Below are 22,926 nucleotides of genomic sequence, written 5' to 3'. Positions count from 1 at the left end.
CGATGGAACAGTAGTGGAGAGGGTAGCAAGTTAAGTTCCTCGGCATACACATCACAGACAAACTGAATTGGTCCACTCACACTGACAGCGTCGTGAAGAAGGCGCAGCAGCGCCTCTTCAACCTCAGGAGGCTGAAGAAATTCGGCTTGTCACCAAAAGCACTCACAAACTTCTACAGATGCACAATCGAGAGCATCCTGGCGGGCTGTATCACCGCCTGGTACGGCAACTGCTCCGCCCTCAACCGTAAGGCTCTCCAGAGGGTAGTGAGGTCTGCACAACGCATCACCGGGGGCAAACTACCTGCCCTCCAGGACACCTACACCACCCAATGTTACAGGAAGGCCATAAAGATCATCAAGGACATCAACCACCCGAACCACTGCCTGTTCACCCCGCTATCATCCAGAAGGCGAGGTCAGTACAGGTGCATCAAAGCTGGGACTGAGAGACTGAAAACAGCTTCTATCTCAAGGCTATCAGACTGTTAAACAGCCACCATTGAGTGGCTGCTGCCAACACACTGTCATTGACACTGACCCAACTCCAGCCACTTTAATAATGGGAATTGATGGGAAATGATGTAAATATATCACTAGCCACTTTAAACAATGCTACCTTATATAATGTTACTTACCCTACATTATTCATCTCATATGCATACGTATATACTGTACTCTACATCATCGACTGCATCCTTATGTAATACATGTATCACTAGCCACTTTAACTATGCCACTTTGTTTACTTTGTCTACATACTCATCTCATATGTATATACTGTACTCGATACCATCTACTGTATGCTGCTCTGTACCATCACTCATTCATATATCCTTATGTACATATTCCTTATCCCCTTACACTGTGTATAAGACAGTAGTTTTAGAATTGTTAGTTAGATTACTTGTTGGTTATCACTGCATTGTCGGAACTAGAAGCACAAGCATTTCGCTACACTCGCATTAACATCTGCTAACCATGTGTATGTGACAAATAAATTTGATTTGATTTGATTTGGTATTGTATCCAGTGTTGTTCTGTGGCACTATCCCAGTTCACCACTAGAGACATATAGGTATTGTATCCAGTGTTGTTCTGCTGCACTATCCCAGTTCACCACTAGAGACATACAGGTATTCTATCCAGTGTTGTTCTGCTGCACTATCCCAGTTCACCACTAGAGACATACAGGTATTCTATCCAGTGTTGTTCTGCTGCACTATCCCAGTTCACCACTAGAGACATATAGGTATTGTATCCAGTGTTGTTCTGCTGCACTATCCCAGTTCACCACTAGAGACATACAGGTATTGTATCCAGTGTTGTTCTGCTGCACTATCCCAGTTCACCACTAGAGACATACAGGTATTCTATCCAGTGTTGTTCTGCTGCACTATCCCAGTTCACCACTAGAGACATACAGGTATTCTATCCAGTGGTGTTCTGCTGCACTATCCCAGTTCACCACTAGAGACATCCAGTGGTGTTCTGCTGCACTATCCCAGTTCACCACTAGAGACATACAGGTATTGTATCCAGTGGTGTTCTGCTGCACTATCCCAGTTCACCACTAGAGACATACAGGTATTCTATCCAGTGGTGTTCTGCTGCACTATCCCAGTTCACCACTAGAGACATACAGGTATTCTATCCAGTGGTGTTCTGTGGCACTATCCCAGTTCACCACTAGAGACATATAGGTATTGTATCCAGTGTTGTTCTGCTGCACTATCCCAGTTCACCACTAGAGACATACAGGTATTCTATCCAGTGTTGTTCTGCTGCACTATCCCAGTTCACCACTAGAGACATATTCTATCCAGTGTATTTCACCACTAGAGACATCCAGTGGTGTTCTGCTGCACTATCCCAGTTCACCACTAGAGACATACAGGTATTCTATCCAGTGTTGTTCTGCTGCACTATCCCAGTTCACCACTAGAGACATACAGGTATTGTATCCAGTGTTGTTCTGTGGCACTATCCCAGTTCACCACTAGAGACATACAGGTATTGTATCCAGTGTTGTTCTGCTGCACTATCCCAGTTCACCACTAGAGACATACAGGTATTCTATCCAGTGGTGTTCTGCTGCACTATCCCAGTTCACCACTAGAGACATACAGGTATTCTATCCAGTGGTGTTCTGCTGCACTATCCCAGTTCACCACTAGAGACATACAGGTATTCTATCCAGTGGTGTTCTGCTGCACTATCCCAGTTCACCACTAGAGACATACAGGTATTCTATCCAGTGTTGTTCTGCTGCACTATCCCAGTTCACCACTAGAGACATACAGGTATTGTATCCAGTGTTGTTCTGTGGCACTATCCCAGTTCACCACTAGAGACATATAGGTATTGTATCCAGTGTTGTTCTGCGGCACTATCCCAGTTCACCACTAGAGACATACAGGTATTCTATCCAGTGTTGTTCTGCTGCACTATCCCAGTTCACCACTAGAGAGGTATTCTATCCAGTGGTGTTCTGCTGCACTATCCCAGTTCACCACTAGAGACATCAGTGGTGTTCTGCTGCACTATCCCAGTTCACCACTAGAGACATACAGGTATTCTATCCAGTGTTGTTCTGCTGCACTATCCCAGTTCACCACTAGAGACATACAGGTATTCTATCCAGTGTTGTTCTGCTGCACTATCCCAGTTCACCACTAGAGACATACAGGTATTGTATCCAGTGTTGTTCTGTGGCACTATCCCAGTTCACCACTAGAGACATACAGGTATTGTATCCAGTGGTGTTCTGTGGCACTATCCCAGTTCACCACTAGAGACATACAGGTATTCTATCCAGTGGTGTTCTGCTGCACTATCCCAGTTCACCACCAGAGACATACAGGTATTCTATCCAGTGGTGTTCTGCTGCACTATCCCAGTTCACCACTAGAGACATACAGGTATTCTATCCAGTGGTGTTCTGCTGCACTATCCCAGTTCACCACCAGAGACATACAGGTATTCTATCCAGTGGTGTTCTGCTGCACTATCCCAGTTCACCACCAGAGACATACAGGTATTCTATCCAGTGGTGTTCTGCTGCACTATCCCAGTTCACCACTAGAGACATACAGGTATTGTATCCAGTGTTGTTCTGCTGCACTATCCCAGTTCACCACTAGAGACATACAGGTATTCTATCCAGTGTTGTTCTGCTGCACTATCCCAGTTCACCACTAGAGACATACAGGTATTGTATCCAGTGTTGTTCTGCTGCACTATCCCAGTTCACCACTAGAGACATACAGGTATTCTATCCAGTGTTGTTCTGTTGCACTATCCCAGTTCACCACTAGAGACATACAGGTTTTCTATCCAAGAACTGGAAGAGGAAAGATGTTGAAAAGTGCTTAGGTTTTTCTCTTTTTTTTAAATTAACATAATTAAGTCAGTTAAGAACAATTTCTTATATACAATGACGGCCTACCAAAAGGCCTCCTGCAGGGACGGGGGCCTGGGACTAAAACTAAATACAATATATCGGACAAAACACACAATCACCACAAGAGAGACAACACAACGTGCTTCTACACCTGCATTGCTTGCTGTTTGGGGTTTTAGGCTGGGTTTCTGTACAGCACTTTGAGATATCAGCTGATGTACAAAGGGCTATATAAATACATTTGATTGTGATTTGATAAAGAGAGGCCTAAGACAACATAGCAAGGCAGCAACACATAACACAGCATGGTAGCAAAACATGGTAGCAGCACCAAACATGGTACAAACATTATTGGGCACAGACAAGAGCACAAAGGGCAAGAAGGTGGAGACGATACATCACACAATGCAGACACGAGGTTTGAGACGGATGGCAAGCGAGACTACCATTCTCTGAACAATGTGTCGTATTCAATTAACTAGGTAGACCAGACCCAGCTGCTAGAGAGAGTAATAGTAATGGCATCTTGTTAGGCACAAACTGCCATGGTTTGTTGGACAAATGCTCTGGGAAATGTTTTTACATCAACACTGAAAATAAGATCTGTGGTAAATTTAGGCTTAAACCTTTTTCTGGGATCAGCTAACGTCATAGAATTGAAGCATTTGTACTCAAATTAAAAGCACCTGTTATAATGGTCATGTTTATTGATCTCAGAAAATGTGGAATCTTCTAAAAAGCCAATTTATGATTGACAGGAACATGTGATCGGTGCCATATGGATGGTGTGACGCAGACCAGTACTGAACGGCGCACAATATTAACTGTACAGGCCTGGCCAAAAGTTGAGAATGACATAAATATTAATTTTCAAAGTCTGCTGCCTCAGTTTGTATGATGGCAATTTGCAAATACTGCAGAATGTTATGAGTGATCAGATGAGTTGCAATCAATTGCAAAGTCCCTATTTGCCATGCAAATTAACTGAATCCAGAATTGTATTTATTTATTTCACCTTTATTTAACCAGGTGGGCTAGTTGAGAACAAGTTCTCATTTACAACTGCGACCTGACCAAAGATAAAGCAAAGCAGTGTGAACAGAGAGTTACGCTTGGAGTAAACAATTAAGTCACTTTTTTTTCTACCATCTTCCCGATTGTTTGGGGCAATCCTCAAGAGGCGGGTGAAAAAACAAAATTCTGACAAAACCATATGAAATGCTTGTAATTACACTTCACTATTCCATAGTAACATCTGACAAAATATATCTGAAAACACTGAGCAAAGCAAACTTCAGAAATTAATATTTGCGTCATTTATACGCCTTTTTTTTCTTCCTGTTAATCGCCAGAATTCTAATGTAAATCCCGGATTGGGCTCAATCTGTGTCCGGGAAACTAGCCTCATGAGCTAACACTGAATTACCTTGTCAGAGCCCAAATTCTTTCCCACTGTAACAGTTCACATTAATACTATTGGTTGACGGTAGGGCCTGTATTAACTCACTTCCTTAACAGCTCTCCATTAATACTATTGGTTGACGGTAGGACCTGTATTAACTCACTTCCTTAACAGTTCACATTAATACTATTGGTTGACGGTAGGGCCTGTATTAACTCACTTCCTTAACAGCTTCAATTACTATTGGTTGACGGTAGGGCCTGTATTAACTCACTTCCTTAACAGTTCATTAATACTATTGGTTGACATTAACTCACTTCCTTAACAGTTCACATTAATACTATTGGTTGACGGTAGGGCCTGTATTAACTCACTTCCTTAACAGCTCTGCATTGCTCCACGAAATTATGTCCCAACACCAAATCACCGTAAATGCTTCACGGCCAACGCAAACAAATTGACCACGCATCGCCTTTAACCCTCGTTCTCTCACTGATCACAAAAACACATCCCTTCCACCTTAGTAATAGTTGAACGAACCAGAGGTTCCGGAAATACAAGCCGGCACATTTCTGTCCGTCATAACCATGCAGTTACAGACCGCAATTTTCTTTTCAACCCAATGGTAAAGGCCTGAGTGAAAACTTTATCTTTGGTGGTATTGGTAGCGTCGTAGCTGAATTTATTCAATATAATGTCTATCCCATTGTGCTCACAACATATTTTCAAAAACAAAGAATTACCTTAAATCAGCCAACTTCCTATAGCCAGTGAGAAGTCAAGTCACCGTCAAATGTGCAGGTTTAAAACCTTGAAGAACATGCGATGATTGACATCATTGTTCAGTATTGAAATCAGAACACCACATGGTTCATTAAAAATGGCCAAATTCAACAACTACCACCAAGAAAGAAAAATAGGACAAGCATTAATTTGTAGGTTTATTTACACATCAGAACAGTCACAGGGTTGAATTGACTTGGCCTGGTTTCCCCACTTCCTTGCTGACCAATCAGGAGTGTAAGAGGTCTTGCCGGTGTAAAACAGGAGAGCTAGAGAGGAAAATAGTGTAAGAATTAAACCCTGGTGATACTGTAGGGACTAATACACAAGGTATGAGATGACTTGATCAGAGATGAACCAATCAGTCAGCGTTACATCAGACTGGGGCGGTAATGATGACTCATCACATCAGAGTATGTAGTGTAGAACACATTGCATGGGTCAGTGTGATGATCCAAGAGGAACAGTCAACATCTTCCTAATATTGATCTGCCCCCTTTCCCATTACAACACATATCCACTGAGTGGTCAATACATTAACCTGACCAGGTGAAACGAGCCCTTATTGAAGACACTGGTTAAATCAGTGTAGATACACAGACAGGTTAAAAGGGTTTTTAAACCACAACACATGGATTGTGTACCACTCAGAGGGTGAATGGACAAGACAAATATTTAAGATCCTTTGAAAGAGGTATGGCAGGTGCCAGGCACACCGGTTTGTATCAACTGAAACACTGCTGGGTTTGTCAAGCTCAACAGTTTCTCATATGTATCAACACTGGTCCACCACCCAAAGGACATCCAGCTAACTACACTCCAATGTCGACCCACAGTTGTGTCACGGGCCAACATCCCTGTGGAACGCTTACAGACCCCTTGTAGGCAGACAACAGGCTGTTCTGAGGGTAAAGTCAATATTAGGAAGGTGTTAATGTCCTCTATACTCAGTGCATTATAATAACACTACACACCTTCCCCTCCACCAGCACAGCAACACTTCAGCAGCCAACCAGATCTAAAGAAACAGAACAGTTTTAAAACCAAATAATCCCCATCTCAGATTACTAGACTACATCCAGAACATTCTGAAACCAGATCAGGTCCATGTAGTTCAGTCATTGTAGCCATCCAGCGGTCCAGGGTCTGGGGTCAAGCCCCCACCCAGACACCCTCCCTCCAGGCAGGCAGCCCACCTTACCCCTGCCCCAGGTAAGCAAGAGCAGGCTTGTCAGTGTCTGCCCAACCCACAGGAGGACCGATGGGAGGCCAGACCTTGATCCAGCCCCAGAACACAGAACTGACAACAGACTGGAGAGTGAGATTCATTCATGAGTAGTGCTCATCATTTACGACATCCCAGAATGCTTCATGTGGAAGGAGCGTTAAGATTCTGTCTAAAGTCACACACCTTTCCAAACCCTGCAGACACCAGGACCTCAAACAGAGGGGCAGAAACCTAGAGGGAGAAAGTAGGAAAGCATGACGTGACATTGTAAGACCTTGTAGTCAGACATGAGATCAGTCTATAGCAGTGAATTCTAATCCTGGGGACACAAAACGGTCAACAAGTGTTTCCCCCAAGAACTGGGCTTGAGCGGTATTCCCAGAGTATTTCAGAAACGAAAGAGTTTCACCAACATTAGGGTCTGATTATTCAAGACTAAAAAGTGAAAGATGAGAATTGAGCTGTCAGTCTAAACAAAGCCTTATACATCTCAGTCCCAAGAACCAGGATTGTGAAACACTGCTCTAGAGTATAGATCAGTTCAGTAACCAATCAGTCAGCTTAACATCAGACTGGGGCGGTAACCGGAAATCATCACTTCTACATGATAAAGGACAGTTAATGGCAACAGATCAAGTGAAAGTTGATCCCTACACACCTTGAGGTAGTTCAGTAACAGTTCTCCAGTGGCCAGACTGGAACAGTCAGGACCTGGAAGGAACAGATCCCTAATCAAACATTATGCAGAAGTACATTAGGTACTGCAGACTATATGCAGAGCATTCTGAAATGAGATCAGGCTTGGTTTCAGTCATTGTAGCCATCCAGCCAGTGGTCCAAGGTCTGGCTCCAAGCTCCCCACCCAGACACCCTCCCTCCAGGCAGGCAGCCCACCTTACCCCTGCCCCAAAAGGACCAGAGAGCAGGCTTGTCAGTGTCTGCCCAACCCACAGGAGGACCGATGGGAAACCTGGGTTGATGCCAGCCACAGAGCACCGGACAGAAGCCAATCAACTGTGACAAAGGTTCATCACAAACAGCATTCCAGAATGTTCCATGTGGTGGGTGTGTGCTGTAGCAAAGCTTTCATGAGAGGTGTAGTTCCCTCAGTGATGTTAATGAGTAGGTAGAAGGTAGGTGGAGTTTGTAGCAAGTTCAAGAGGTGCAGGGTCAGTGAGTGAAGATACTGTAAAAACAAATCATACACACCTTCCTGAAGACTGCAGACCCACAAGGACATCAACTGGGGAGGAGAGTTGAGGGATTATTAAGTGATATTGTAAGAACTAGTGGTCAGACATTAGATCAGTCAACAGCACAGCATTAACTAATCTTGGGGACCCACCCCTCCTCTGGGTTCCCAGGACCAGAACACAATGCTAGAGAGTAGATCAGTTCAGTAACCAATCAGTCAGCTTAACATCAGACTGGGGCGGTAATATGAAATCATCACTTCTACTAACCAACAGGTGGCACCATTATTAATTTCAATCTATTATTCAGTCTTGTCCTTGAATCGTCTTGGTACATTTTCCCACCACACTAGAGTGGCTGATTCTACTTCCTCATGTTGTGCCTGGCGTTCAGCCAGGAGTGGACAGACTGCTGCAGTCATTGTCTGAACATCAGGAAGTAGCATAGATTGCAGTTGATAAGTGAAATAATCTGCCAGCTGGTTGTGCTACACTTCTACTCACAATAACTTGGATTCCACATCTTCATTCACTGTCACAGCAAAGAGCTTCTAGTGGCCAGTCTGGTACAACAGTCAGGACCTGGAAGAGGAGATTTTCTATCTATATTAATGTGATAAACTGCAGTACAGAAAAGTAGCCCCACCTCTATAGATCAGTTTAGTAACCAATCAGTCAGCTTAACATCAGACTGGGGCGGTAACCGGAAATCATCACATCTACACTATAGAGGACAGAAGTCAAGTCGATCACACACACCTTGAGGTAGTTCAGTAACAGGCATCTTCTAGTGACTAGTCTGGTACCACCATCAGGACCTGAAGGAGAGGAGTCAAAATAAACATGCTGAACAACACTAAGGGAAGGTGTTGACAAGGGCCCTGTACTGCATCAGGACTACCACTAGTAGCAGCACAAATCACCCGCGACAACTAGCACGACATGAATGATTCTCCATATTAAATCTAATAGCAGCCATTTTGGATCAACAATGCAGAGCCAAATGCTATTTTGTGTGAGTCTCTGGTCCCATCAGACAGTTGGTAACCCCAACCAGCTGTCCCCTTGTTGCCCTGGCAACGCCAGTGGGTCCACCTTTGCAGGTTCTGTCGTCGACGCAGGGCGTAAGACGCGTGCGGGTGTCATCACTAGGAGCCAGAGTCACCATGACTACCAAACATCAACTGTTCCCTCTGGTTTGCAGTTAGTTTTTACACCTAAGACGGGTTATAGCTTGTGGCTAAGGCAGAGTCTCTGGTTAAGAAACATGGACTAGATTCATTACCCATAACAATTACCAAACGTACTCATTAACCAAAACTCACCAGTCTAGTTGGCATCACGGCTCCCTGTTCAGCCACATACAGAAGAACCTAGGAAGACATAAGCTTCAGGTTAGTCTGGGTGGGGACCAGATATGAGGAGGGCACAAGGAGGGGTTAGACATAACATATGTAGCCTTTATGACAGGTTACGTAGCCCTCTGCTGAAGTCAGCTATTCCTTTTCTCAACAGGAGTTCAGACGAACGAGATTCCAAAGAGAATATTCATCATGTTCAGCAGAAGGTTTGGAGAGCTAACACATGTGTTCAGCTAAACTATACAAGTAAAAGTTAACAAGCTGTGTAAATATCAATACAATAAACTATAAAGCACCACTTGGGACAGTTTCAGAACCACAACTTACCAGTATGTTGGAGTCCACGCTGCAATGCCACGGACCACAGCACCCAAACCCTGAAGAACGAAAGGCAAACATTTTATTAGTGTGATGATTGAGGAATCGATGACTAACTGCTGCACTATATACAGTCACTCAGCAGTTCATGTCGTTTCACATCGGTTCAAAGTGAGCTAAGATTGTCATCATTGGGACTGTAGCATCTTCAAGTGACTGGTTCCACAGAGTCATGGCACCCCAGTCCCTATACAGTGGACTACTTATTGACGAGACCGACTGGCCGTACTGTATTGTGACCTGCCCGTACTGTATTGTGACCTGCCCGATGGTGGTCCCAATCACAGCCGGATGTGCCCTAGACCCCTGCGCCACTCAGGAGCAGTTCACAAGGAATAAGGTGCCATTTGGGATTCCAGCAACATGTGGAACAGGAAGACCAGTCCTACCCGTAGTGGGGAACCCAGTTTGATAGTTGTTGGACGAGCTCAACAGTGAAGGTCGTGTTAATCCCTTCAGGAAACTTCATCCCCACATCTGTTGAAATGAGAAAGGAAGTTGGTGTTTTGCTGCAAAGAACATTTAAACATACAACTGGTGCATTAGCTACAGTCACTCAGTAGTTCATGTCGTTTCAAAGTGAGCTAAGTTAATCATCATTGGGACTGTAGCACATCCCGGTAGCCATCTTGTACAGTCGGCCAGCCAAAACATGAAATTGCCTTGATCCAAAGTCACCCTGTTGCCTTTATAGTACATGGGTCCTGGTCTAAGTTAGGGCACTATAAAGGGAAGTAGGGGTACTATTTCAAATGATGTCAATGTCTTAACATTTCACCAACCTGGATTTTCACAAAGTGCATCAGTCTCATGGTCTGGAACCAGGTATCCTGTAGAAGGAATCACAAAATAATGTTAGTTATAGCTTGGCTTCTATAAGATGATAGAAGGTTCTTGAATAGAGCCCATCAGATCAAAGAGTATTTTCACAAAATAATCAGACATATGCTTGTCAATGGATCATCATATAAAGCCTGGATGTAGTGACCATATAGAAATGTGGTGCCATTAGAAGTGTCCTGAACACCAGTGAATAAACTCAAATGTTACTCACCAGCACACATTCCTATTCCAGAATGGAACTCCAAGTGGAGATTCTGTTCAGATGCCTTGAAGTCAGGAAGTCATGTCACAAGTAATGCAGACCTGTGCAAAGAACACATCCATGTTAGTGACGTACTGGTCTGTATATTACTACAATAGGCTTTGGAACACAGGACAAGGAGGCCATCAGATCAAAGTTAGCATCACCAAAAATCAGATATATGCTTGTCATTGAGGATCATCATTTATAGCCAGTCACCACATGCTGACAGTCTACACCAAGGTGCACCGAGTTGGTAACTGTAGCGTTGATAGCCACTGCTAACTAAAGCTAGCATAACGTCTACAGGTATGGTCTAGCATGCTAGCTGATAACCATATTCTTAATAGTTGTTAATGCTAGTGAATAATCACTTAATAATCTACCTTTACAGTGAGCTTGTATCCACTAACTTGGGAAATAGATAAAGGGCCCTGGCGAATCCCTTAAAGGTGAATGGCAGACAAGCTGAACACATCTAATGATCCTAGAGGTAGTCAATGTACTCACGTGTCATTCTTCTGGACTTCCCGACATCTGTCCTGCATTTCTGTTGATCAGGGTGAAGTTAGGGAGGTCCATTTATGAACAGGCAACGTGCAGGCATATAGAACCCGACACGGATATCGTCGCTAATGGAACCTTATTTCCAATACAGTGAACTACTTCTGACCAGATCAACGTTAATAAGTAGTACATTATTGAGAATAGGGTGCCATTAGCGCAGCAACGAGTCGAATCAGGGGCCAAATGCTACTCAGAATCTGGTAAAGAAGTTTCTTCTTCAAAGACTGATTCGGTAAGAGAGAGTTCATTTTATCATCACCGTAGCAGAGACCTCTAATGTTGGGTTTATAATGACTGAAGGTCCGGTCACTCCTAACTGGAAAGCTAGCATACTAGCTAACATGGCACGTGGTTAGCTACTTGCTAACTAAAACCACCAAACTAGCCAGTTGGTAAACGAACATTCGCTTGCATCATTTTACTGCAGCAGAGTGAGTCATTGTACAATAGCAGAAAAATGCAGACATCTCAGTAAATATGCAGCTTACCTGAGCGGGATATTCTCTCTCTCGAGTCGTCCGCATCTTGAAGAGAAATGAAACCGTTTACACACACGGGGACTTAACCCACAAAACCCTCTCATGAATAACCAAGTAAGCTTCCGTTCCTTCTTTTTCTTCTATGGTATAATGGCGTTCGCAACATTGTGCATTCCGCCACCTACTGTGCGGGTGGATAATAACGATCACGAAAAGGAAAACATTCGGGAACAAATAAAATATCATACAAACAACCAAACAATAAATTAACTAAATAAAATCAACCTGCTTTTCTATAAAAACCTCATTCTCACCAGGTCCAACACAGCCTCAGAAGCCTCCTGGGAGGGCAAGACCTGTAGTGCTTCTGCTGTAAAGTCTTCAAGCCCCAAAATCTTCTTGGCTGCAGCAGATATGAAACCCAGCTAATTGGACTTCTTGGACACTTGGACTGCAGCTATTCCTCCTTTGGCAGGCGCCCTGCTCCGAAGGTCAATACATGTTACTTCTGACGTGGACAATTTTCCAGATTAGTGCATGTTTCTTCTGTTCTTCATCGACCCAATTAACCAAAATAACAGCGCTTCTAGTCACCTTGATTTAATCCACATTTCCCACTGCTTTCTTCACAGTCCTACAAATGGATTTCCCAAATTAATCTCCTTGTCCAAAAAAATAGTCCATTATTGGACCAGTGTTTGTCTTCTACTACAACTTTTGCTAGTTTTGTTCCATTCTTTGATTTCATCAACTGTCTCCATTTCCTCGTAATTTGACCCGTCTCTCTCTCTCACACACACACACACACACACACACACAGGAGCTACTCAACAAACAGGACATTCCTGGATCACTGAGTAGAGAGACCATAGGAGAGGTGAGAACACAGTACCCACCTATACACACACACTTAATGTCTGGATGACATTAAGACCCACCACTGGTGTATCATCGGCTGCAGTGCTGTGACAGGAGAGAACCTACTGACTGGAGTAGACTGGCTACTGGATGACATCGCTGCACGCGTCTTCACTGCAGATTAACATCCTGGGTGTTGCATTAATAAAACACATCTGAAGAAGCTTCAGTGTTTCTCAACCTCCGCTCTGTGGGATGTTGTTAGCTGACAACATAATCACTTCTATAATGATAGTTTTAGGGGAAGTTTCCCAGACAGATGCTTCTCAGTCCAGGACCAGGGTTAATTGGTTTCCAGTCTGGGTACCAGGACTAGGGTTAATTGGTTTCCAGTCTGGGTACCAGGACTAGGGTTAATTGGTTTCCAGTCTGGGTACCAAGACTAGGGTTAATTGGTTTCCAGTCCAGGACTAGGGTTAATTGGTTTCCAGTCCAGGACTAGGGTTAATTGGTTTCCAGTCTGGGTACCAGGACTAGGGTTAATTGGTTTCCAGTCTGGGTACCAGGACCAGGGTTAATTGGTTTCCAGTCTGGTCCTGGGTACCAGGACTAGGGTTAATTGGTTTCCAGTCTGGGTACCAGGACTAGGGTTAATTGGTTTCCTGTCTGGGTACCAAGACTAGGGTTAATTGGTTTCCAGTCCAGGACCAGGGTTAATTGGTTTCCAGTCCAGGACTAGGGTTAATTGGTTTCCAGTCTGGGTACCAGGACCAGGGTTAATTGGTTTCCAGTCTGGGTACCAGGACTAGGGTTAATTGGTTTCCAGTCTGGGTACCAGGACTAGGGTTAATTGGTTTCCAGTCTGGGTACCAAGACTAGGGTTAATTGGTTTCCAGTCCAGGACTAGGGTTAATTGGTTTCCAGTCCAGGACTAGGGTTAATTGGTTTCCAGTCTGGGTACCAGGACCAGGGTTAATTGGTTTCCAGTCTGGTCCTGGGTACCAGGACTAGGGTTAATTGGTTTCCAGTCTGGGTACCAGGACTAGGGTTAATTGGTTTCCTGTCTGGGTACCAAGACTAGGGTTAATTGGTTTCCAGTCCAGGACCAGGGTTAATTGGTTTCCAGTCCAGGACTAGGGTTAATTGGTTTCCAGTCTGGGTACCAGGACCAGGGTTAATTGGTTTCCAGTCTGGGTACCAGGACTAGGGTTAATTGGTTTCCAGTCTGGGTACCAGGACTAGGGTTAATTGGTTTCCAGTCTGGGTACCAAGACTAGGGTTAATTGGTTTCCAGTCCAGGACTAGGGTTAATTGGTTTCCAGTCCAGGACTAGGGTTAATTGGTTTCCAGTCTGGGTACCAGGACTAGGGTTAATTGGTTTCCAGTCTGGGTACCAGGACCAGGGTTAATTGGTTTCAGTCTGGTCCTGGGTACCAGGACTAGGGTTAATTGGTTTCCAGTCTGGGTACCAGGACTAGGGTTAATTGGTTTCCTGTCTGGGTACCAAGACTAGGGTTAATTGGTTTCCAGTCCAGGACCAGGGTTAATTGGTTTCCAGTCCAGGACTAGGGTTAATTGGTTTCCAGTCTGGGTACCAGGACTAGGGGTTAATTGGTTTCCAGTCTGGGTACCAGTGTGTTTGTGACATCATGCCCCTGTACTGCTTGTCATGTCAAACAACAAGGAGGGGGATGACATCACAAAGCAGGAACACATTTTTAGAAAGCTTGAAATGTCCGTGGTCTAATTGACTCAAAGACCAAAACGCACATCAGCGTTTTGATTGAACTCAAACCAATGAGTTTGCGGTTGTTTATGAAAATGAGTTGGCTGACTCAGTGATGCTGCTGTGTTGTACACCTGTCAGATCTGTTAGGCTGCTACTAGACAGTAGCATCATACTGAGTGATGTGTACAGCGGTTGGTTGGTTTTCTGCCAACCAGTGCCTCACTTCAATGCATCTGTTATTAAAATTCACTCCCCCACCATGTTTAATGTTGGTGTGTCACTGTTCATTAAATTCAGTCACCCCACCATGTTCAGTGTTGGTGTATAACTATATTAAATTCAGTCACCCTACCATGATTAGTGTTGGTATATAACTATATTAAATTCAGTCACCCCACCATGGTTAGTGTTGGTGTGTCACTGTTCATTAAATTCAGTCACTCCACCATGGTTAGTGTTGCTGTATAACTGTATATTAACTTCAGTCACCCCACCCACCATGGTTAGTGTTGGTGTGTAACTGTATATTAAATTCAGTCACCCCACCATGGTTAGTGTTGGTGTATAACTGTATATTAAATTCAGTCACCCCACCATGGTTAGTGTTGGTGTATAACTGTATATTAAAGTCACCCCACCAGGTTAGTGTTGGTGTATAACTGTACAGTCACCCCACCATGGTTAGTGTTGGTGTATAACTGTATATTAAATTCAGTCACCCCACCATGGTTAGTGTTGGTGTATAACTGTATATTAACTTCAGTCACCCCACCATGGTTAGTGTTGGTGTATAACTGTATATTAAATTCAGTCACCCCACCATGGTTAGTGTTGGTGTGTAACGGTTTGACTTCATGTCTTGAAAAGGTTTTAATTTCATGACTACAGAATAACAGCATAAAATACAGTTTTCCAGGGAGTTCTAGAAACCAGTTGAAGGACAACACCGTCCAAAAACCATTTCCTGGTATTTGCTTCATTAGTCCATTGTGACATCGTCCCAAAATGTTTTGCTTATCAACAATCAGGTTCTCAAGATATGGAACTTTCAAAATCCATGAATCCCCCATATGATGCATTTTGCAAATACCAAAAGACCGTTTGGGGTGGAATTTTCCTTTAAGGAAAGGATGCATCAGTCAGGTGAAAGGTTGTTTGACACCATGTCCAATGTCAGACGAAGACCTTTTGAATGCCACAGAAAATGCCATCCATCTGAGTGATTAAAGGAATTTTATACCAATAATCATATTTTTTATATACATTGTCGCATACACTAATAGTCTTTATTCCTGATCAAATTTTGCCGAACCACTGTATGGCCGAAATTATAGGACTGTCGCATTCTGCTGCACTATCCCAGTTCACCACTAGAGGCATACAGGTATTCTATCCAGTGTTGTTCTGCTGCACTATCCCAGTTCACCACTAGAGACATACAGGTATTCTATCCAGTGTTGTTCTGCTGCACTATCCCAGTTCACCACTAGAGACATACAGGTATTCTATCCAGTGTTGTTCTGCTGCACTATCCCAGTTCACCACTAGAGACATACAGGTATTCTATCCAGTGTTGTTCTGTGGCACTATCCCAGTTCACCACTAGAGACATACAGGTATTCTATCCAGTGTTGTTCTGCTGCACTATCCCAGTTCACCACTAGAGACATACAGGTATTCTATCCAGTGGTGTTCTGCTGCACTATCCCAGTTCACCACTAGAGACATCCAGTGGTGTTCTGCTGCACTATCCCAGTTCACCACTAGAGACATACAGGTATTGTATCCAGTGGTGTTCTGCTGCACTATCCCAGTTCACCACTAGAGACATACAGGTATTGTATCCAGTGGTGTTCTGCTGCACTATCCCAGTTCACCACTAGAGACATACAGGTATTCTATCCAGTGGTGTTCTGCTGCACTATCCCAGTTCACCACTAGAGACATACAGGTATTCTATCCAGTGTTGTTCTGTGGCACTATCCCAGTTCACCACTAGAGACATATAGGTATTGTATCCAGTGTTGTTCTGCTGCACTATCCCAGTTCACCACTAGAGACATACAGGTATTCTATCCAGTGTTGTTCTGCTGCACTATCCCAGTTCACCACTAGAGACACAGGTATTCTATCCAGTGGTGTTCTGCTGCACTATCCCAGTTCACCACTAGAGACATCCAGTGGTGTTCTGCTGCTGCACTATCCCAGTTCACCACTAGAGACATACAGGTATTCTATCCAGTGTTGTTCTGCTGCACTATCCCAGTTCACCACTAGAGACATACAGGTATTGTATCCAGTGTTGTTCTGTGGCACTATCCCAGTTCACCACTAGAGACATACAGGTATTGTATCCAGTGTTGTTCTGTGGCACTATCCCAGTTCACCACTAGAGACATACAGGTATTCTATCCAGTGGTGTTCTGCTGCACTATCCCAGTTCACCACCAGAGACATACAGGTATTCTATCCAGTGGTGTTCTGCTGCACTATCCCAGTTCACCACTAGAGACATACAGGTATTCTATCCAGTGGTGTTCTGCTGCACTATCCCAGTTCACCACTAGAGACATACAGGTATTCTATCCAGTGGTGTTCTGCTGCACTATCCCAGTTCACCACCAGAGACATACAGGTATTCTATCCAGTGTTGTTCTGTGGCACTATCCCAGTTCACCACTAGAGACATATAGGTATTGTATCCAGTGTTGTTCTGCTGCACTATCCCAGTTCACCACTAGAGACATACAGGTATTCTATCCAGTGTTGTTCTGCTGCACTATCCCAGTTCACCACTAGAGACATACAGGTATTCTATCCAGTGGTGTTCTGCTGCACTATCCCAGTTCACCACTAGAGACATCCAGTGGTGTTCTGCTGCACTATCCCAGTTCACCACTAGAGACATACAGGTATTCTATCCAGTGTTGTTCTGCTGCACTATCCCAGTTCACCACTAGAGACATACAGGTATTCTATCCAGTGTTGTTCTGCTGCACTATCCCAGTTCACCACTAGAGACATACAGGTATTGTATCCAGTGTTGTTCTGTGGCACTATCCCAGTTCACCACTAGAGACATACAGGTATTGTATCCAGTGTTGTTCTGTGGCACTATCCCAGTTCACCACTAGAGACATACAGGTATTCTATCCAGTGGTGTTCTGCTGCACTATCCCAGTTCACCACCAGAGACATACAGGTATTCTATCCAGTGGTGTTCTGCTGCACTATCCCAGTTCACCACTAGAGACATACAGGTATTCTATCCAGTGGTGTTCTGCTGCACTATCCCAGTTCACCACCAGAGACATACAGGTATTCTATCCAGTGGTGTTCTGCTGCACTATCCCAGTTCACCACCAGAGACATACAGGTATTCTATCCAGTGGTGTTCTGCTGCACTATCCCAGTTCACCACTAGAGACATACAGGTATTGTATCCAGTGTTGTTCTGCTGCACTATCCCAGTTCACCACTAGAGACATACAGGTATTCTATCCAGTGTTGTTCTGCTGCACTATCCCAGTTCACCACTAGAGACATACAGGTATTGTATCCAGTGTTGTTCTGCTGCACTATCCCAGTTCACCACTAGAGACATACAGGTATTCTATCCAGTGTTGTTCTGTTGCACTATCCCAGTTCACCACTAGAGACATACAGGTTTTCTATCCAAGAACTGGAAGAGGAAAGATGTTGAAAAGTGCTTAGGTTTTTCTCTTTTTTTAAATTAACATAATTAAGTCAGTTAAGAACAATTTCTTATATACAATGACGGCCTACCAAAAGGCCTCCTGCAGGGACGGGGCCTGGGACTAAAACTAAATACAATATATCGGACAAAACACACAATCACCACAAGAGAGACAACACAACGTGCTTCTACACCTGCATTGCTTGCTGTTTGGGGTTTTAGGCTGGGTTTCTGTACAGCACTTTGAGATATCAGCTGATGTACAAAGGGCTATATAAATACATTTGATTGTGATTTGATAAAGAGAGGCCTAAGACAACATAGCAAGGCAGCAACACATAACACAGCATGGTAGCAAAACATGGTAGCAGCACCAAACATGGTACAAACATTATTGGGCACAGACAAGAGCACAAAGGGCAAGAAGGTGGAGACGATACATCACACAATGCAGACACGAGGTTTGAGACGGATGGCAAGCGAGACTACCATTCTCTGAACAATGTGTCGTATTCAATTAACTAGGTAGACCAGACCCAGCTGCTAGAGAGAGTAATAGTAATGGCATCTTGTTAGGCACAAACTGCCATGGTTTGTTGGACAAATGCTCTGGGGAAATGTTTTTACATCAACACTGAAAATAAGATCTGTGGTAAATTTAGGCTTAAACCTTTTTCTGGGATCAGCTAACGTCATAGAATTGAAGCATTTGTACTCAAATTAAAAGCACCTGTTATAATGGTCATGTTTATTGATCTCAGAAAATGTGGAATCTTCTAAAAAGCCAATTTATGATTGACAGGAACATGTGATCGGTGCCATATGGATGGTGTGACGCAGACCAGTACTGAACGGCGCACAATATTAACTGTACAGGCCTGGCCAAAAGTTGAGAATGACATAAATATTAATTTTCAAAGTCTGCTGCCTCAGTTTGTATGATGGCAATTTGCAAATACTGCAGAATGTTATGAGTGATCAGATGAGTTGCAATCAATTGCAAAGTCCCTATTTGCCATGCAAATTAACTGAATACAGAATTGTATTTATTTATTTCACCTTTATTTAACCAGGTGGGCTAGTTGAGAACAAGTTCTCATTTACAACTGCGACCTGACCAAAGATAAAGCAAAGCAGTGTGAACAGAGAGTTACGCTTGGAGTAAACAATTAAGTCACTTTTTTTTTCTACCATCTTCCCGATTGTTTGGGGCAATCCTCAAGAGGCGGGTGAAAAAACAAAATTCTGACAAAACCATATGAAATGCTTGTAATTACACTTCACTATTCCATAGTAACATCTGACAAAATATATCTGAAAACACTGAGCAAAGCAAACTTCAGAAATTAATATTTGCGTCATTTATACGCCTTTTTTTTCTTCCTGTTAATCGCCAGAATTCTAATGTAAATCGCTCAATCTGTGTCCGGATTGGGCTCAATCTGTGTCCGGCCCAAACTAGCCTCATGAGCTAACACTGAATTACCTTGTCAGAGCCCAAATTCTTTCCCACTGTAACAGTTCACATTAATACTATTGGTTGACGGTAGGGCCTGTATTAACTCACTTCCTTAACAGCTTCCATTAATACTATTGGTTGACGGTAGGGCCTGTATTAACTCACTTCCTTAACAGCTCTGCATTAATACTATTGGTTGACGGTAGGGCCTGTATTAACTCACTTCCTTAACAGTTCACATTAATACTATTGGTTGACGGTAGGGCCTGTATTAACTCACTTCCTTAACAGCTCTGCATTGCTCCACGAAATTATGTCCCAACACCAAATCACCGTAAATGCTTCACGGCCAACGCAAACAAATTGACCACGCATCGCCTTTAACCCTCGTTCTCTCACTGATCACAAAAACACATCCCTTCCACCTTAGTAATAGTTGAACGAACCAGAGGTTCCGGAAATACAAGCCGGCACATTTCTGTCCGTCATAACCATGCAGTTACAGACCGCAATTTTCTTTTCAACCCAATGGTAAAGGCCTGAGTGAAAACTTTATCTTTGGTGGTATTGGTAGCGTCGTAGCTGAATTTATTCAATATAATGTCTATCCCATTGTGCTCACAACATATTTTCAAAAACAAAGAATTACCTTAAATCAGCCAACTTCCTATAGCCAGTGAGAAGTCAAGTCACCGTCAAATGTGCAGGTTTAAAACCTTGAAGAACATGCGATGATTGACATCATTGTTCAGTATTGAAATCAGAACACCACATGGTTCATTAAAAATGGCCAAATTCAACAACTACCACCAAGAAAGAAAAATAGGACAAGCATTAATTTGTAGGTTTATTTACACATCAGAACAGTCACAGGGTTGAATTGACTTGGCCTGGTTTCCCCCACTTCCTTGCTGACCAATCAGGAGTGTAAGAGGTCTTGCCGGTGTAAAACAGGAGAGCTAGAGAGGAAAATAGTGTAAGAATTAAACCCTGGTGATACTGTAGGGACTAATACACAAGGTATGAGATGACTTGATCAGAGATGAACCAATCAGTCAGCGTTACATCAGACTGGGGCGGTAATGATGACTCATCACGTCAGAGTATGTAGTGTAGAACACATTGCATGGGTCAGTGTGATGATCCAAGAGGAACAGTCAACATCTTCCTAATATTGATCTGCCCCCTTTCCCATTACAACACATATCCACTGAGTGGTCAATACATTAACCTGACCAGGTGAAAGCGAGCCCTTATTGAAGACACTGGTTAAATCAGTGTAGATACACAGACAGGTTAAAAGGGTTTTTAAACCACAACACATGGATTGTGTACCACTCAGAGGGTGAATGGACAAGACAAATATTTAAGATCCTTTGAAAGAGGTATGGCAGGTGCCAGGCACACCGGTTTGTATCAACTGAAACACTGCTGGGTTTGTCAAGCTCAACAGTTTCTCATATGTATCAACACTGGTCCACCACCCAAAGGACATCCAGCTAACTACACTCCAATGTCGACCCACAGTTGTGTCACGGGCCAACATCCCTGTGGAACGCTTACAGACCCCTTGTAGGCAGACAACAGGCTGTTCTGAGGGTAAAGTCAATATTAGGAAGGTGTTAATGTCCTCTATACTCAGTGCATTATAATAACACTACACACCTTCCCCTCCACCAGCACAGCAACACTTCAGCAGCCAACCAGATCTAAAGAAACAGAACAGTTTTAAAACCAAATAATCCCCATCTCAGATTACTAGACTACATCCAGAACATTCTGAAACCAGATCAGGTCCATGTAGTTCAGTCATTGTAGCCATCCAGCGGTCCAGGGTCTGGGGTCAAGCCCCCACCCAGACACCCTCCCTCCAGGCAGGCAGCCCACCTTACCCCTGCCCCAGGTAAGCAAGAGCAGGCTTGTCAGTGTCTGCCCAACCCACAGGAGGACCGATGGGAGGCCAGACCTTGATCCAGCCCCAGAACACAGAACTGACAACAGACTGGAGAGTGAGATTCATTCATGAGTAGTGCTCATCATTTACGACATCCCAGAATGCTTCATGTGGAAGGAGCGTTAAGATTCTGTCTAAAGTCACACACCTTTCCAAACCCTGCAGACACCAGGACCTCAAACAGAGGGGCAGAAACCTAGAGGGAGAAAGTAGGAAAGCATGACGTGACATTGTAAGACCTTGTAGTCAGACATGAGATCAGTCTATAGCAGTGAATTCTAATCCTGGGGACACAAAACGGTCAACAAGTGTTTCCCCCAAGAACTGGGCTTGAGCGGTATTCCCAGAGTATTTCAGAAACGAAAGAGTTTCACCAACATTAGGGTCTGATTATTCAAGACTAAAAAGTGAAAGATGAGAATTGAGCTGTCAGTCTAAACAAAGCCTTATACATCTCAGTCCCAAGAACCAGGATTGTGAAACACTGCTCTAGAGTATAGATCAGTTCAGTAACCAATCAGTCAGCTTAACATCAGACTGGGGCGGTAACCGGAAATCATCACTTCTACATGATAAAGGACAGTTAATGGCAACAGATCAAGTGAAAGTTGATCCCTACACACCTTGAGGTAGTTCAGTAACAGTTCTCCAGTGGCCAGACTGGAACAGTCAGGACCTGGAAGGAACAGATCCCTAATCAAACATTATGCAGAAGTACATTAGGTACTGCAGACTATATGCAGAGCATTCTGAAATGAGATCAGGCTTGGTTTCAGTCATTGTAGCCATCCAGCCAGTGGTCCAAGGTCTGGCTCCAAGCTCCCCACCCAGACACCCTCCCTCCAGGCAGGCAGCCCACCTTACCCCTGCCCCAAAAGGACCAGAGAGCAGGCTTGTCAGTGTCTGCCCAACCCACAGGAGGACCGATGGGAAACCTGGGTTGATGCCAGCCACAGAGCACCGGACAGAAGCCAATCAACTGTGACAAAGGTTCATCACAAACAGCATTCCAGAATGTTCCATGTGGTGGGTGTGTGCTGTAGCAAAGCTTTCATGAGAGGTGTAGTTCCCTCAGTGATGTTAATGAGTAGGTAGAAGGTAGGTGGAGTTTGTAGCAAGTTCAAGAGGTGCAGGGTCAGTGAGTGAAGATACTGTAAAAACAAATCATACACACCTTCCTGAAGACTGCAGACCCACAAGGACATCAACTGGGGGAGGAGAGTTGAGGGATTATTAAGTGATATTGTAAGAACTAGTGGTCAGACATTAGATCAGTCAACAGCACAGCATTAACTAATCTTGGGGACCCACCCCTCCTCTGGGTTCCCAGGACCAGAACACAATGCTAGAGA

General features: G+C 43.9%; 6 non-coding genes and 3 pseudogenes across 6 annotated transcripts; all 9 read right to left on the bottom strand.

Annotated features, from left to right (window-relative positions):
* Nucleotides 1-5,927: 5,927 nt before the first annotated feature.
* LOC135574452 (small nucleolar RNA SNORD31) lies at nucleotides 5,928-6,001 on the bottom strand (annotated as a pseudogene).
* A 1,349-nt stretch (nucleotides 6,002-7,350) lies between these two features.
* LOC135574455 (small nucleolar RNA SNORD31) lies at nucleotides 7,351-7,420 on the bottom strand. The gene has a single exon (XR_010465461.1). It is a non-coding gene; the product is annotated as a small nucleolar RNA SNORD31 (small nucleolar RNA).
* Nucleotides 7,421-8,205: 785 nt separating this feature from the next.
* On the bottom strand, nucleotides 8,206-8,275 carry LOC135574450 (small nucleolar RNA SNORD31). Its single transcript, XR_010465457.1, has one exon. It is a non-coding gene; the product is annotated as a small nucleolar RNA SNORD31 (small nucleolar RNA).
* A 382-nt stretch (nucleotides 8,276-8,657) lies between these two features.
* On the bottom strand, nucleotides 8,658-8,732 carry LOC135574427 (small nucleolar RNA SNORD31; annotated as a pseudogene).
* Nucleotides 8,733-9,035: 303 nt separating this feature from the next.
* Nucleotides 9,036-9,162, bottom strand: LOC135574431 (small nucleolar RNA SNORD22). The gene has a single exon (XR_010465439.1). It is a non-coding gene; the product is annotated as a small nucleolar RNA SNORD22 (small nucleolar RNA).
* Nucleotides 9,163-9,495: 333 nt separating this feature from the next.
* LOC135574446 (small nucleolar RNA SNORD30) lies at nucleotides 9,496-9,567 on the bottom strand. The gene has a single exon (XR_010465453.1). It is a non-coding gene; the product is annotated as a small nucleolar RNA SNORD30 (small nucleolar RNA).
* Nucleotides 9,568-9,820: 253 nt separating this feature from the next.
* LOC135574442 (small nucleolar RNA SNORD29) lies at nucleotides 9,821-9,884 on the bottom strand. Its single transcript, XR_010465449.1, has one exon. It is a non-coding gene; the product is annotated as a small nucleolar RNA SNORD29 (small nucleolar RNA).
* Nucleotides 9,885-20,650: 10,766 nt separating this feature from the next.
* Nucleotides 20,651-20,724, bottom strand: LOC135574458 (small nucleolar RNA SNORD31; annotated as a pseudogene).
* A 1,350-nt stretch (nucleotides 20,725-22,074) lies between these two features.
* On the bottom strand, nucleotides 22,075-22,144 carry LOC135574454 (small nucleolar RNA SNORD31). Its single transcript, XR_010465460.1, has one exon. It is a non-coding gene; the product is annotated as a small nucleolar RNA SNORD31 (small nucleolar RNA).
* Nucleotides 22,145-22,926: the final 782 nt, after the last annotated feature.

This window comes from Oncorhynchus nerka, linkage group LG12, assembly GCF_034236695.1.
Source record: "Oncorhynchus nerka isolate Pitt River linkage group LG12, Oner_Uvic_2.0, whole genome shotgun sequence".
NCBI classification, from domain to species: domain Eukaryota; kingdom Metazoa; phylum Chordata; class Actinopteri; order Salmoniformes; family Salmonidae; genus Oncorhynchus; species Oncorhynchus nerka.
Note: the sequence above shows the minus strand (reverse complement) of the source record. Positions and strands in the feature narration are given on the sequence as shown.